This window comes from Bufo gargarizans, unplaced genomic scaffold (assembly GCF_014858855.1).
Source record: "Bufo gargarizans isolate SCDJY-AF-19 unplaced genomic scaffold, ASM1485885v1 original_scaffold_896_pilon, whole genome shotgun sequence".
Classification (NCBI taxonomy): domain Eukaryota; kingdom Metazoa; phylum Chordata; class Amphibia; order Anura; family Bufonidae; genus Bufo; species Bufo gargarizans.
Window position 1 is genome coordinate 302831 of NW_025334747.1, and position 12787 is coordinate 315617.

Here is a 12787-nt window from a genome sequence, read left to right on the forward strand (position 1 = left end):
CATCTAGCAACCCATGTCCTCAGCTCTATACCCAAAATCCTGGTGACAGGTTCCCTTTGAGACATGTATATCTGCCTTGTCGGTATACTCGTACCGTATACTGACAATAGCCGTAGCAATGTCTCGCAAATAATCTCAAACCTATAAGAACCAGTAGAATGATTTTCACTAGATACTGGTCACTTTGAGCAGTATTGAATGGGATCCATGCTGACAGTGATTGGGGATGGGGGGCCACCTGGCTGATCAGACAATGGACATGGCTAATCCTTCCTTATACAGGGATGGGGTGTGTGCATTGCACTGTCCAGCCACGTTGATGCCCTCCACTATCCTTTGACAAGTACCTGAACTTTCTCATCTTCCTGTGTCATCACTTCCTGTATCCTTGTTAGATGAAGTGGGCGGGTGACTGGCCAGCCCCTTTCTATTGTTACTGTGACTAAATAAAAGGTGAGCAGACTGTGGAGGGGCAGTTGCTCAGAAGAACTCAAGATGGTAACACCTTTGTCTGACTGCTTTCTAATATTAATATTTCTACAAGAGCATAAAGATGAAATTATTGATTATATGTTCATTGTAAATTATTATAAGGCACTCACGTATTTCACAATTATCACAGGTCGATATCACGAAACATTTTATATTATATATATTATATAAAGCTGAGTGTATGTATGTCCGCTAATGGAATCCACACCGTCTCATATCACAAAATTTGGCACACAGGTACATCAGGTGTACGGGAAGGTTTTAGACCGGGTCTCAGCTCTCTAGGGCGTACCGTTACTGGGGTATTTGAAAATAATCCAAATATGGCACCATTACATGACCTACATTAGCCAATAGAAGCCTGCAGGTCTTTCTTCTCATATACAAACTGCCATACACACGGTCACATGACCCTTATCAGCCAATCAGAAGCTTGCAGGGCCTCAGTTTCCACATACACAGTTTTACACCAGGTTTCCATAACAACCCAGCCATTTTTCTTCACTGCTGTAGGTCAGCTTTAAAGGGGCAGGGCGCTGTGGATGACACTGTTAAGAGTGCGGAGTGCTGTGGAGGTCACCGATAAGGGGTCAGGCTGCTGTGGAGGTCACAGTTAAGGGGACGGTCCAGTATGGAGGTCAGTGTTAAGGAGCAGAATACTGTAGAGGCAACTGTTAAGGGGGCAGGGTGTTGTGGAAATTACTGTTAAGGAGATGGGGTACTGTAGAGGTCACTAATAAAGGGGCGGACACTGTGGAGGTCACTGTTAAGGGGGTGGGATGCTGTGGAGGTCACTGTTCAGGAGGCAGGGGACTGTGGAGGTCTCTGTTAAGGGGGCCCGGGAATGGTGGAGGTCACAGTTAAGGGGAATGTAACCTATAGTCAGTGTTAAGGGGCAGGTGCTGTAGAGGCAACTGTTAAGGGGGCGAGCCCCTGTGGAGGTCACAGTCAAGGGGGTGGGTCCTGTGGAACTTACTGGTAAAGGGGCAGGCTGCTGTGAAGGTCAAAGGTAACGGGGTGGTCAATGTTAAGGTACTGGTATTGTAGATGTCACTGTTATGGGGGATACTGTCTATATCTTTTAACGACACACACAAACATTAAGTGAAATAGATGAAATAAATATACCCTTGAGAAGCTGGGTCCTTCTGCTAGTGTGTGTGTATATATATATATATATATATATATATATTTATATAATTAGTATACACATGGTGAAATCTCTTCAAAAGATCATCTCTTTTAGGCTTCATGCACACGACTGTTTGGGTCCGCATACGAGCCGCAAGATGCGGATCCATTCACTTTAATGGGGCCGCAAAAGATGCGGACAGCTAACAAAATATAACATGTCCTATTCTTGTCCGCGCTGCTTCCATTTTATCGCGGTTTGCGGACCGCAAAAAATGGCACACCTGTGTGCATGAGGCCTTAGAAGACCGTTCCAGCTAGTCCTGATTTTGATGTGATGAATTTTAAACTTACTCACATTTGGTGTATATAGACACATTTTTTAAAGCACACAAACACAAATACAAACGGTAAGGCCCCTTTCACACGAGCGAGTATTCCACGCGGGTGCAATGCGCGAGTTGAACGCATTGCACCCGCACTGAATCCTGACCCATTCATTACTATGGGGCTGTGCACACGAGCGGTGATTTTCACGCATGGTTGATAGGAGATGATCGGGATGGGGACCCATCTGTATTATTTTCCCTCATAACATGGTTATAAGGGAAAATAATAGCATTCTGAATACAGAATGCAAAGTACAATAGTGATGGAGGGGTTAAAAATAAAAACAAAATAAACTCACCGAGTCCACTTGATCGCGTAGTTGCGGATCTCTGTCTTCTTCTGTAATGTTGAGCTGTCGGCTAAGGACAATTTTTTTTTTTAACCCCGCCATCCCTAATTTACTTAGAATTCTGTATTAAGAATGCTATTATCTTCCCTTATAAAAATGTTATAAGGGAAAATGATAAAATATACACAACACCGATCCCAAACCTGAACTTCTGTGAAGAAGTCCGGGCTTGGGACTTGGGTACCAAACATGCCGATTTTTCTCATGCAGGTGCAAAACGCATTAAAACGCTTTGCACTCGCGCGGAAAAATCGTGCATTTTACCGCAACGCACCCGCATCTTATCCGGGCAAAAAACATGACGCCCGTGTGAAAGAGGCCTAAGGCTAAACGTGTTTGGACACTTTCTGGGAAGAATTTCTACAAGATTTTGGAGTATGTTTGTGATAACTTGTGATCATTTAGTAAAAACAGCATTTATTAGGTCAGGCACTAATGTAGGATGAGAAAGTCTAGATCGCAACTGGTCTTCCAGTTTTACTGGAATTATTGACTGATGTCAGAAGGCTGTGTGAGATCCAATAAAAATTATCGGTGCAACGGCCGCATGTCTTGGACCAACCACAACTCGTCCGACTCAAACTCCAAGCATTGTAGTGATTTATGATGCACTAAGTTACTGCCCGACTGTGGGTCTGCTGCACTGTACTCAGATCATCATGTGAGTGCGCACCCTGCTTTATGAAAGTGTAATAGAGGACTACTAATAACACCAAGCAAAATCTTAGCTTTGAAATCAGAAATGTACATTTATCACAAGCATTAACTCAGTTTATATATGATTGTTTAATTGATATTTTTATTAAGGTGTACAAGAACATTAGTCAAGCTGAAACAAAGCATATCATGGAAACACAATGTAACTCGAATTGCAAAATCACATTCTTACAAAGCAATGCCAGTGTCAACATGATGCCTATTAAACACATAAAACCAGCAGAAGATGCTGGGTTTCTTGTTATCTGTGAGAGATCTTAATTGCCAATCTCATGCAGGATTGGTTGCGACAGTTGCTAACAGTGTAATTAGAGTGCTGAACTTTGCGGCATTGCATACTTTATCCTGATATAACATTTGTTATATAAAAGGCAAGCTATCATTTCAGCTTCCTGCCTAGAGGGTGTACTGCACCTTACAACCTCCTACATTCCACAGGTAATAGATTTTATTTTGGTTAAGACAAGTCTTAACTCATTAGGTACATAACAATCCATGATTATTTTTTACAGAGATGAGAAATACTCGGATTTGCTTCACTGGGTATGACTGGAAAACTGAATATACTACAGTAATTTGAGAAGATGATTGCTTTGAAAAATCAACTCAGATAAATTAATCATCATGTATTTTGTAAATGGATAAAAAGAAGTATTAGGACACACAATTATTTACTCTGAGAGGACAATATGATTCATTAAAACAAAATTTCTGGCAAAAAAAAAAAAGTAACATGATGATAAAAGGGCTGGGTGCTTAAAGGGGCTTTCACACAAATTACTTTTAAGACAGATCTACTGGATACATTAGAGTGGCTCTGACCAGTGGGTACCTCACAGAGGATGAGATTGTTGGTTCATGCCCCAATCTTTTTCCTGACAGCAGGTGGTGGCTACACATACATGGTCACCTTGCATTATAGCAAATCATAAGGGGTTCCATTTTACTCAATAAAATGTGTAATCGATCATACCAGTGTATTACTGTACTGTGGCGGCAGCAGGGAGCGCACCGCGTCATAGCAACCAATGACGCCGTGCGCTCCTGCTCTCAACAGGAATCCAGGCCGCGGTTCCACTGACCGCTCACGGCCGTGAAAAACGCCCGTGTGCATTCGGCCTAATTCAAAGAGCACTGTGGTCCTACTTCAGCATACAGTATAATTTATATTATATCACTACCCACTTTCGTAATCAGCGGAGTGTAGCGCATGAAGGAAGTCACATGTCGTGAGCTGGCTTGGTGGGTATATAAGGTGTGAGATAGGCTATCTGCAAACATATCCCTTGTCGTTGTCACAGGTAACAGGGGAGATTTATCAAAGCTGCAAAAAGGGATGATTATTAGCTTTAGGGCCAAAGGTGGCAGTATTTCTGAAACTGGGAAATTTGTAACCTGTTTGCATGCTGCTGTGGTGAAAGCGTATCATTCTTTGGACCACTCATCCATGTGAAAGGCACTCTCAAGCGATTTGGGTATGAATCCATCCTTGCAGATAATGTTCACCCATATATACTGATTGTCTTCCATGGGGCAGATGTGATCTGCTGAATCTTAAGCGCTTGTATTAAACCAGCCTTAGGCCTCTTTCACACTACAGTTTTTTGCGTTCCGTATACGGTCCGTTTTTTGCGTTCCGTATACGGTCCGTATACGGAACCATTCATTTCAATGGTTCCGCAAAAAAACGGAATGTGTTCCGTATGCATTCCGTTTCCGTATTTCCGTTTTTCCGTTCCGTTGAAAAGATAGAACATGTCCTATATTTGGCCGAGAATCACAGTCCGTGGCTCCATTCAAGTCAATGGGGCCGCAAAAAAAACGGAACACATACGGAAATGCATCCGTATGTCTTCCGTATCCGTTCCGTTTTTTGCGGAACCATCAATTGAAAATGTTATTCCCAGCCCAATTTTTAATATGAAATTACTGTATACTGTATTTGCCATACGGAAAAACGGAACGGAACAACGGAACGGAAACGGAACCACAACGGAAGCAAAAAACGGAACAACGGATCCGTGAAAAACGGAACGCAAAACACTGAATGCAACATACTGTAGTGTGAAAGAGGCCTTACACTGCTCAATCTTCAGACAACATATCCAAGTCCTGATTACACAGGTCGATGCATACTGAATGTGGGAGGGACAATTTCTACTGCAGTCATTCTTCCCACATTCAGTTATATTTATTATTGGCAGCACATCCCTGATCACACAGGATGAAGTGCTGCCCATAATCCTGATGAAAGATGCAATCAGCCGATGTACGAGTTCGTTCATTGGCTGCTGGATTATATGAGCCAATACGAGGGATACGAGCATTCGTATTTCCAATAGCTGGCCCAAAATCAGGCAATGTAATTGGGCCCTAAAGCTCTGTGGAATTTGCTGACGCTATATATATATTATTGTTATTGATATACACAATCAATTTTTTTTGTCATTCTAAAAAATCTAGTTTTTCAAATTGCTTTCCATATGATACAATCACTGTTTCACATGGTCATATGCAGAATGTTCCCCTTCAATCTAGAATTTGATAGAGTCAAAAACCATAACTTAGACCTTCCTGTGGACTTTACATGGTCCACATCATTTTGTAGACTCCCTCAGTATTGAGTAATGAGCTTTGAACTAATCCACTGACTTGGGGCTCGTTCACACGAACATTTTTTGCATTCCGTATACGGGCCATTTTTTGGGTTCAGTACACGGAACCATTCATTTCAATGGTTCCGCAAAAAAAATGGAATGTACTCCGTATGCATTCCGTTTCCGTATTTCCGTTCAAAGACGGAACTAGTCCTATTATCGCCCGCAAATCACGTTCCGTGGCTCCATTCAATTCAATGGGTCTGCAAAAAAAGCAGAACACAGAAAGGAATGCAGTGAATTCCTGGGAGCACAGGTCCTTCTTTGTTGCAAGTCTAGTGGTATTCTGGAGCAAATAAAGGCACAAAAAAGGATCTGAGAGGCAATAAGTATTTAGAAAAATGCTCAAAGTAGGGGTGGGCGATATGGCCTAAAATCTATATTGCGATATAATTTTAAGCATGTGCGATATGCGATATATATTGCGATATATTGTTTTCTATATTTGGGGGGGCATGCTTAAACTTTTTTTTTTTACTTTTTATTTAATAACTATTAGCCTCCTTAAGGGCTAGAACCCTTGTCATATTCACCCTAATAGAGCTCTATTAGGGTGAATAGGACTTTACACTCTCCCTGCTGCCCTGTGCTTTGTGCACACAACAGCAGGGAGCTGAGTCCCCTCCCCTAAACAGTGCCACCCACAGATCCCCCTCCCCTAAACGGTGCCATCCACAGATCCCCCTCCCCTATACGGTGCCATCCACAGATCCCCCCTCCCCTAAACGGTGCCATCCACAAATTCCCCCCTCCCCCCCCCCCCCCCCCGACGCTCACAGGAATACATTTATAAACTAATCAGTAACTTTAACTTTATTAATTGGTGATCTCTTTACTGTATACCTTACTAGGTCTTAGCTCCGGTAACAGCAGGCAGTGCGGGTGGGCGGCGCTCACTCACCGACGTCACGCACCTGCGCCGCCTAGTGGGAGGAGCAGGCGGGTGACGTCAGTGAGTGAGCGCCGCCCGCACTGCCTGCTGTTATCGGAGCTAAGACAGAGTAAGGTATACAATAAAGAGATCACCAATGAATAAAGGTAAAGTTACTGATTCGTTTTTAAATGTTCTACTGTGAGCGGCGTGGCCCTGTATATTCTAACCCCCAGGCAAGCGTCCCCGTCACCATGGGAACGCCTGGGGGTTAGAATATACCATCGGATTTGAGTTTTCACGAGCTCACTGAGATCGTGAAAACTCAATGATTTACTGTCAGTCCCTCCCCTCCTCCTCTTTTGTCATTAGTGGTCAGCGGCAGCCGCGCACAGTGGGGAGGGAGGGACTCCCTCCTTCTCCACTGTGCCCAGTGTGCCGGCTCAGGAGAACATAGTGCGCACAGAGAGCGCGATCATATCGCGGTCCGGCGATATGCACAAAATCCATATAGCACAAATTTATATCGCATATCGCCTATATCGCCCACCCCTAGTTCAAAGGCTTCATCTAAACATTCCTTGCTTTTTTAACTGAATGCATTCTGTTTGTTTTCTGTTATCCGTTCCGTTTTGCGGAACCATCTTTTGGAATTTTTATGCCCATCCCAATATTTTCTATGTAATTACTGTATACTGTATATGCCATATGGAAAAACTGAATGGAACCGGAAACACCACTGAAACAAAAAATGACAAAACGGGCCGCAAAACACTGAAAAAGCTATGCGGTCGTGTCAACAAGCCCTTATGGGGTTGAAGGCAGGACACATGGTCAACAACTGAAAGAGATAAAGTATTTGGAGGAACACTGGAAAAAAATAGCTTGCTGGGAGACAGGAGAGACAAGCAAAGAAAAGAAAATGGGTGGGAAAATCAATTCCCTACTGTGGAACTGCAGATTTGTGATTCCTCCCGTAATGTTACACAGTTTTTACGTAGCATGAAAAGATCCCATTAATGCCTGTACCCCATCATATAGCAGACTATGTTCATGAATGGCACCTATCAGAGTCTAGGATAAATCCAGTGATTAGAGAGAATTTGCCAAAGGGCTTTTGTAGCTCAGAAAAATGCCTACTCCAGAAAGGAATGCAGTGAATTCCTGGGAGCACAGGTCCTTCTTTGTTGGAAGTCTAGTGGTATTCTGGAGCAAATAAAGGCACAAAAAAAGGATCTGAGAGGCAATAAGTATTTAGAAAAATGTTCAAAGGCTTCATTTAAACATTCCTTGCTTTTTTAACTGAATCAATCTGTTTAGAATAATATACAGGCAGTATAACTATCATTTTGTTGAGTTACATAAAGTGAAAGCTAGTTTCATGTCTTAATCCAACCAGAGACAAAAAAAAAACTAAAAACCCAAAAGGGAATAGATATAAAACAAACATGTGGAGCATCTTAAACAGAATGCTGCCAACAATATTATATAAATTGCTGGTCAGCTGAAAACCTATACAAAGGTTCCACAAAAAAAAAAAAAAAAAAAAGATAAAAAAGTGGTATCTCTTGCCTACAGAAGAAAAAGATAAAAGGAGTAATGTTGGTGAATATGAGATTCTAAATACTAAATGGAAAAGGTTTTCCATAAAAATAGTACCACTTGCCAAAAAGAAACGATCTTATTTATATACTGCTAACATGTTACACTGCACTTCACAGAGGAGGAAATAAGATACAAGTAAAGTGACAAGTATTCTATACAAAATTGGACAGAGGTCCTGGTTGCAACAGTTTATAATTCAATAGAAGCTGAATATTTTTTTTTAAACATTTAATAATCTTGCTTGACTCAAACTGCGCCATATTGTGAGCCTCATCATGACCACGTTAAAACAAAAATTCTATAAAAATATTGGCAGATTTATTAGGACTGGCATTTCTTATGCCAATATTAGAAAATGTGCATTGTAATAAATTGTGCCAAATTTATTAAAGTGTGCACACCATAACATGAGCCAAATACGTTTTCTTGTAAAGACAAAAAAGCTTAGGAATCAGCAATGACATCTCCTTGAACAATACGTCACTGCTGTCACTGTTCAAGCATTCAAGCAAATGTGTCCTGGGGGATTGGAAGCAGCCAGTAACAAGGCACTGCAGAACTGAGGACAGCTAGTGCAAGCAACCACAAGAGACTTTGTAATGTCTCATAGGAGAACAATGTCTAGTTCTCATGTTATCAGCTGTTTAGACCCCTCCCCCTTTTCTAAAATCCTTTATCATTGAAATATCCTTTGAATGATGATATTACATATGCCAATACAAATCTATGGAGGGAGGGGGGGGCAGGAGCAGAGTGAGACAGGACTCCAGGAGTGACAACAAAGAGACTGCTTCAGCTACATAGCAATTTTATATCTCAGCACAAGTGATTTATTCACAAAAATATAGGTCAATACTTCTCTGTAATGTTCTCCATGACCCTAGGGCTGATTCTGAGTAAGAAAAAGGTTAGGAAGCAGATTCTCCTCTACTTTCTGTGTGCAGTCAATGGGAGCTAGTCTCCACCCACCATATCTAGGAGAAATTCAAACTAGGCATTCAGCATTTACGGGGAAAACTGGTAAAAATGCCAGCTACAAGTCACATAATGGCCAGAAATAGTATCATTCCTCATGTACAAAAAAACTGTACTATTGATTAGTGCAAACATTGTTGAAAAGTTAGGTACGCTTTAATAAACCTGAATGTACAAAAAGACACAATCAGTCCAGCTCGCCTGCACGGAAACATGGAGGAAACATGCAGAAACGCTGAAGGACAAAAGGGGAAACCCAGCATCCAATAAAACAGAGATCTTTATTAAAGCATCTTAAAACTGAAAGAACAGGACAGCAGAGCGTCTATGCATATAAACACTGATCCTTACTCATGACTAAGCTCTGTATCATGAAACACAAGTATATATATAGCTGAAGAAAAAACTATGCTGGTGCCCACAGGTGTGAATACTTATTAAAAACAACTGGTATCACATAAAATGCAAATACACAAACAGTAAAGATTTAAAAACATGCACAAAATCATGATATTACTACAAGAACATATTACATAATTTTGGTATGAAACCTGATTAATAGCGCAACATTAAATGATATGTTTTATTCAAACCATAGGGAATAAATATTTTTAACAGAAATATCCAAAAGGTCATCCTATTTAGGAGCTTTCTTCTGTGATTATCTCCCTTATAGGGGTATTAAGGAGGTTGTCTCATTTCAGAAAATGGTATTTATCTTGTATGGAGGGGGGGCTGCTGAGTGTTTATAAAGAAAAAATGTTATTTTAATTAGTTTTTTTATTAGATTAGATTAATCGATAGAATGCTCGATTACAAAAAGTCAATAGCTGCAGCCCTAGTTACAACCACCCTGCAATCCAGCAGCAGTGACCGTGATTGCACACTACAGGAAAAAAAAGCCGGCCTATGCAGACTCCTATCTTCCCAGTCAACAAAGAAGCCAATATCTTTTCCTATGGTGTACAAGCACGACGACCACCGCTGCTTGATTGCAGGGTGGTCGTAACAGGGTGGTCGTAACCATGGAAACAAGCAGTGTATAATGTGATGGAAAAATTAATCATGCCAGCAAAGCAGGCAATATGTACAATCAATACATTAGTAAGTGCCTTGTATTAACTTTGTCTACATGATAAATGTAATTTTCTGCAGTGAGACAACCCCTGTAACTCATTCAATATCGTGAACAACTAATAAAGAAACATCTCCTCCATGTACTGTGGCAAAATGTAGCGTGGCTGCTGAAACATTTCTGTTTTTTATATGTTAAATATCTTTTCTGATTCAAGTTTTGATTTCAAGTTATGACATAAACAGCAAAGGTAGTGTTGGAATTTAAATAATTGTGCAGTTTTAAAAACCCAGATAGAGGCCATGGATTGGATAGTTTGTGTTCTTCGCAAATGTGCATAACAGATACAGTACAGACCAAAAGTTTGGACACCTTCTCATTCAAAGAGTTTTCTTTATTTTCATGAAATTGTAGATTCACACTGAAGGCATCAAAACTATGAATTAACACACGTGGAATTATATACATAACAAAAAAGTGTGAAACAACTGAAAATATGTAATATTCTAGGTTCTTCAAAGTAGCCACCTTTTGCTTTGATTACTGTTTTGCACACTCTTGGCATTCTCTTGACGAGCTTCCAGAGGTAGTCACCTGAAATGGTTTTCACTTCACAGGTGTGCCCTGTCAGGTTTAATAAGTGGGATTTCTTGCCTTATAAATGGGGTTGGGACCATCAGTTGCGTTGTGGAGAAGTCAGGTGAATACACAGCTGATAGTCCTACTGAATAGACTGTTAGAATGTGTATTATGGCAAGAAAAAAGCAGCTAAGGCTACTTTCACACTAGCGTTCGGGGCTCCGCTTGTGAGTTCCGTTTGAAGGCTCTCACAAGCGGCCCCGAACGGATCCGTACAGCCCCAATGCATTCTGAGTGGATGCGGATCCGCTCAGAATGCATCAGTTTGGCACCGTTTGGCCTCCGCTCCGCTCAGCAGGCGGACACCTGAACGCTGCTTGCAGCGTTTTCGTGTCCGCCTGGCCGTGCGGAGCCAAACGGATCCGTCCAGACTTACAATGCAAGTCAATGGGGACGGATCCGTTTGACGTTGACACAATATGGTGCAATTTCAAACGGATCCGTCCCCCATTGACTTTCAATGCAAAGTCAGGAGTCCCCATCAGATCGGAGTTTTCTCCGATCCGATGGTATATTTTAACTTGAAGCGTCCCCATCACCATGGGAACGCCTCTATGTTAGAATATACCATCGGATTTGAGTTACATCGTAAACCTCAGATCCGACAGTATATTCTAACACAGAGGCGTTCCCATGGTGATGGGAACGCTTCATGTTAGAATATACTGAGAACTGTGTACATGACATGGCAGACCCCCCCCCCCCCCCCCTCCTCCTGTAATTAACTTATTGGTGGCCAGTGCGGGCCCCCCTCACTCCCCAGTATTAAATATTACCAGTGCGGCGGCCTCCCCCTCCCTCCCTCCCCCCCCAGTATTAAATATGACCAGTGCGGCCTCCCCCTCCCTCCCCAGTATTAAATATTACCAGTGCGGCGGCCTCCCCCTCCCTCCCCAGTATTAAATATTACCAGTGCGGCCCCCTCCCTCTATATTTATTGGTGGCCGGGCCAGTGCGGATTCCAAGTATTGTGAGCAGTGCGGCCTCCCCTCTCCCCCCCTAATTAAAATCCCCCCCCCCCATCATTGGTGGCAGGGGAGAGTACCGATCGGAGTCCCAGTTTAAATCGCTGGGGCTCCGATCGGTTACCATGGCAACCAAGACGCTATTGCAGTCTTGGCTGCCATGGTTACTTGGCAATAAATACAAGCATTATACTTACCTGAAGAGCTGCGATGTCTGACCGGCCGGGCGCTCCTCCTACTGGTAAGTGACAGGTCTTTAGCAATGCGCCGCACAGACCTTTCACTTACCAGTAGGAGGAGCTCCCGGCCGGTCAGACATCGCAGCTCTTCAGGTAAGTATAATGCTTGTATTTATTGCCAAGTAACCATGGCAGCCAAGACTGCAATAGCGTCTTGGTTGCCATGGTAACCGATCGGAGCCCCAGCGATTTAAACTGGGACTCCGATCGGTACTCTCCGCTGCCACCAATGATGGGGGGGGGGGTGATTTTAATTAGGGGGGGAGAGGGGAGGCCGCACTGCTCACAATACTTGGAATCCGCACTGGCCCGGCCACCAATAAATATAGAGGGAGGGGGCCGCACTGGTCATATTTAATACTGGGGAGGGAGGGAGGGGGAGGCCGCCGCACTGGTCATATTTAATACTGGGGAGGGAGGGGGGGCCGCACTGGCCACCAATAAGTTAAATACAGGAGGGGGGGGGGGGTCTGCCCCCTGCTGCCTGGCAGCATCTGCCAGGCAGCAGGGGGCAGTCGTGTACACAGTTCTCAGTATATTCTAACATGAAGCGTCCCCATCACCATGGGAACGCTTCTGTGTTTAGAATATACTGTCGGATCTGAGTTTTCCGAAGTGAAAAATCAGATCTGAAATAAACAGTTATGCAAACGGATCCGTTCTGAACGGATGCAAGCGTTTG

At 42.8% G+C, this 12787-nt stretch overlaps 1 protein-coding gene across 1 annotated transcript in view; it reads right to left on the reverse strand.

Moving 5' to 3' along the window:
- LOC122924212 (high mobility group protein HMGI-C-like) overlaps positions 1–12787 on the reverse strand; it is a 184610-nt gene that overhangs the window by 64662 nt on the left and 107161 nt on the right. The window lies entirely within an intron of this gene.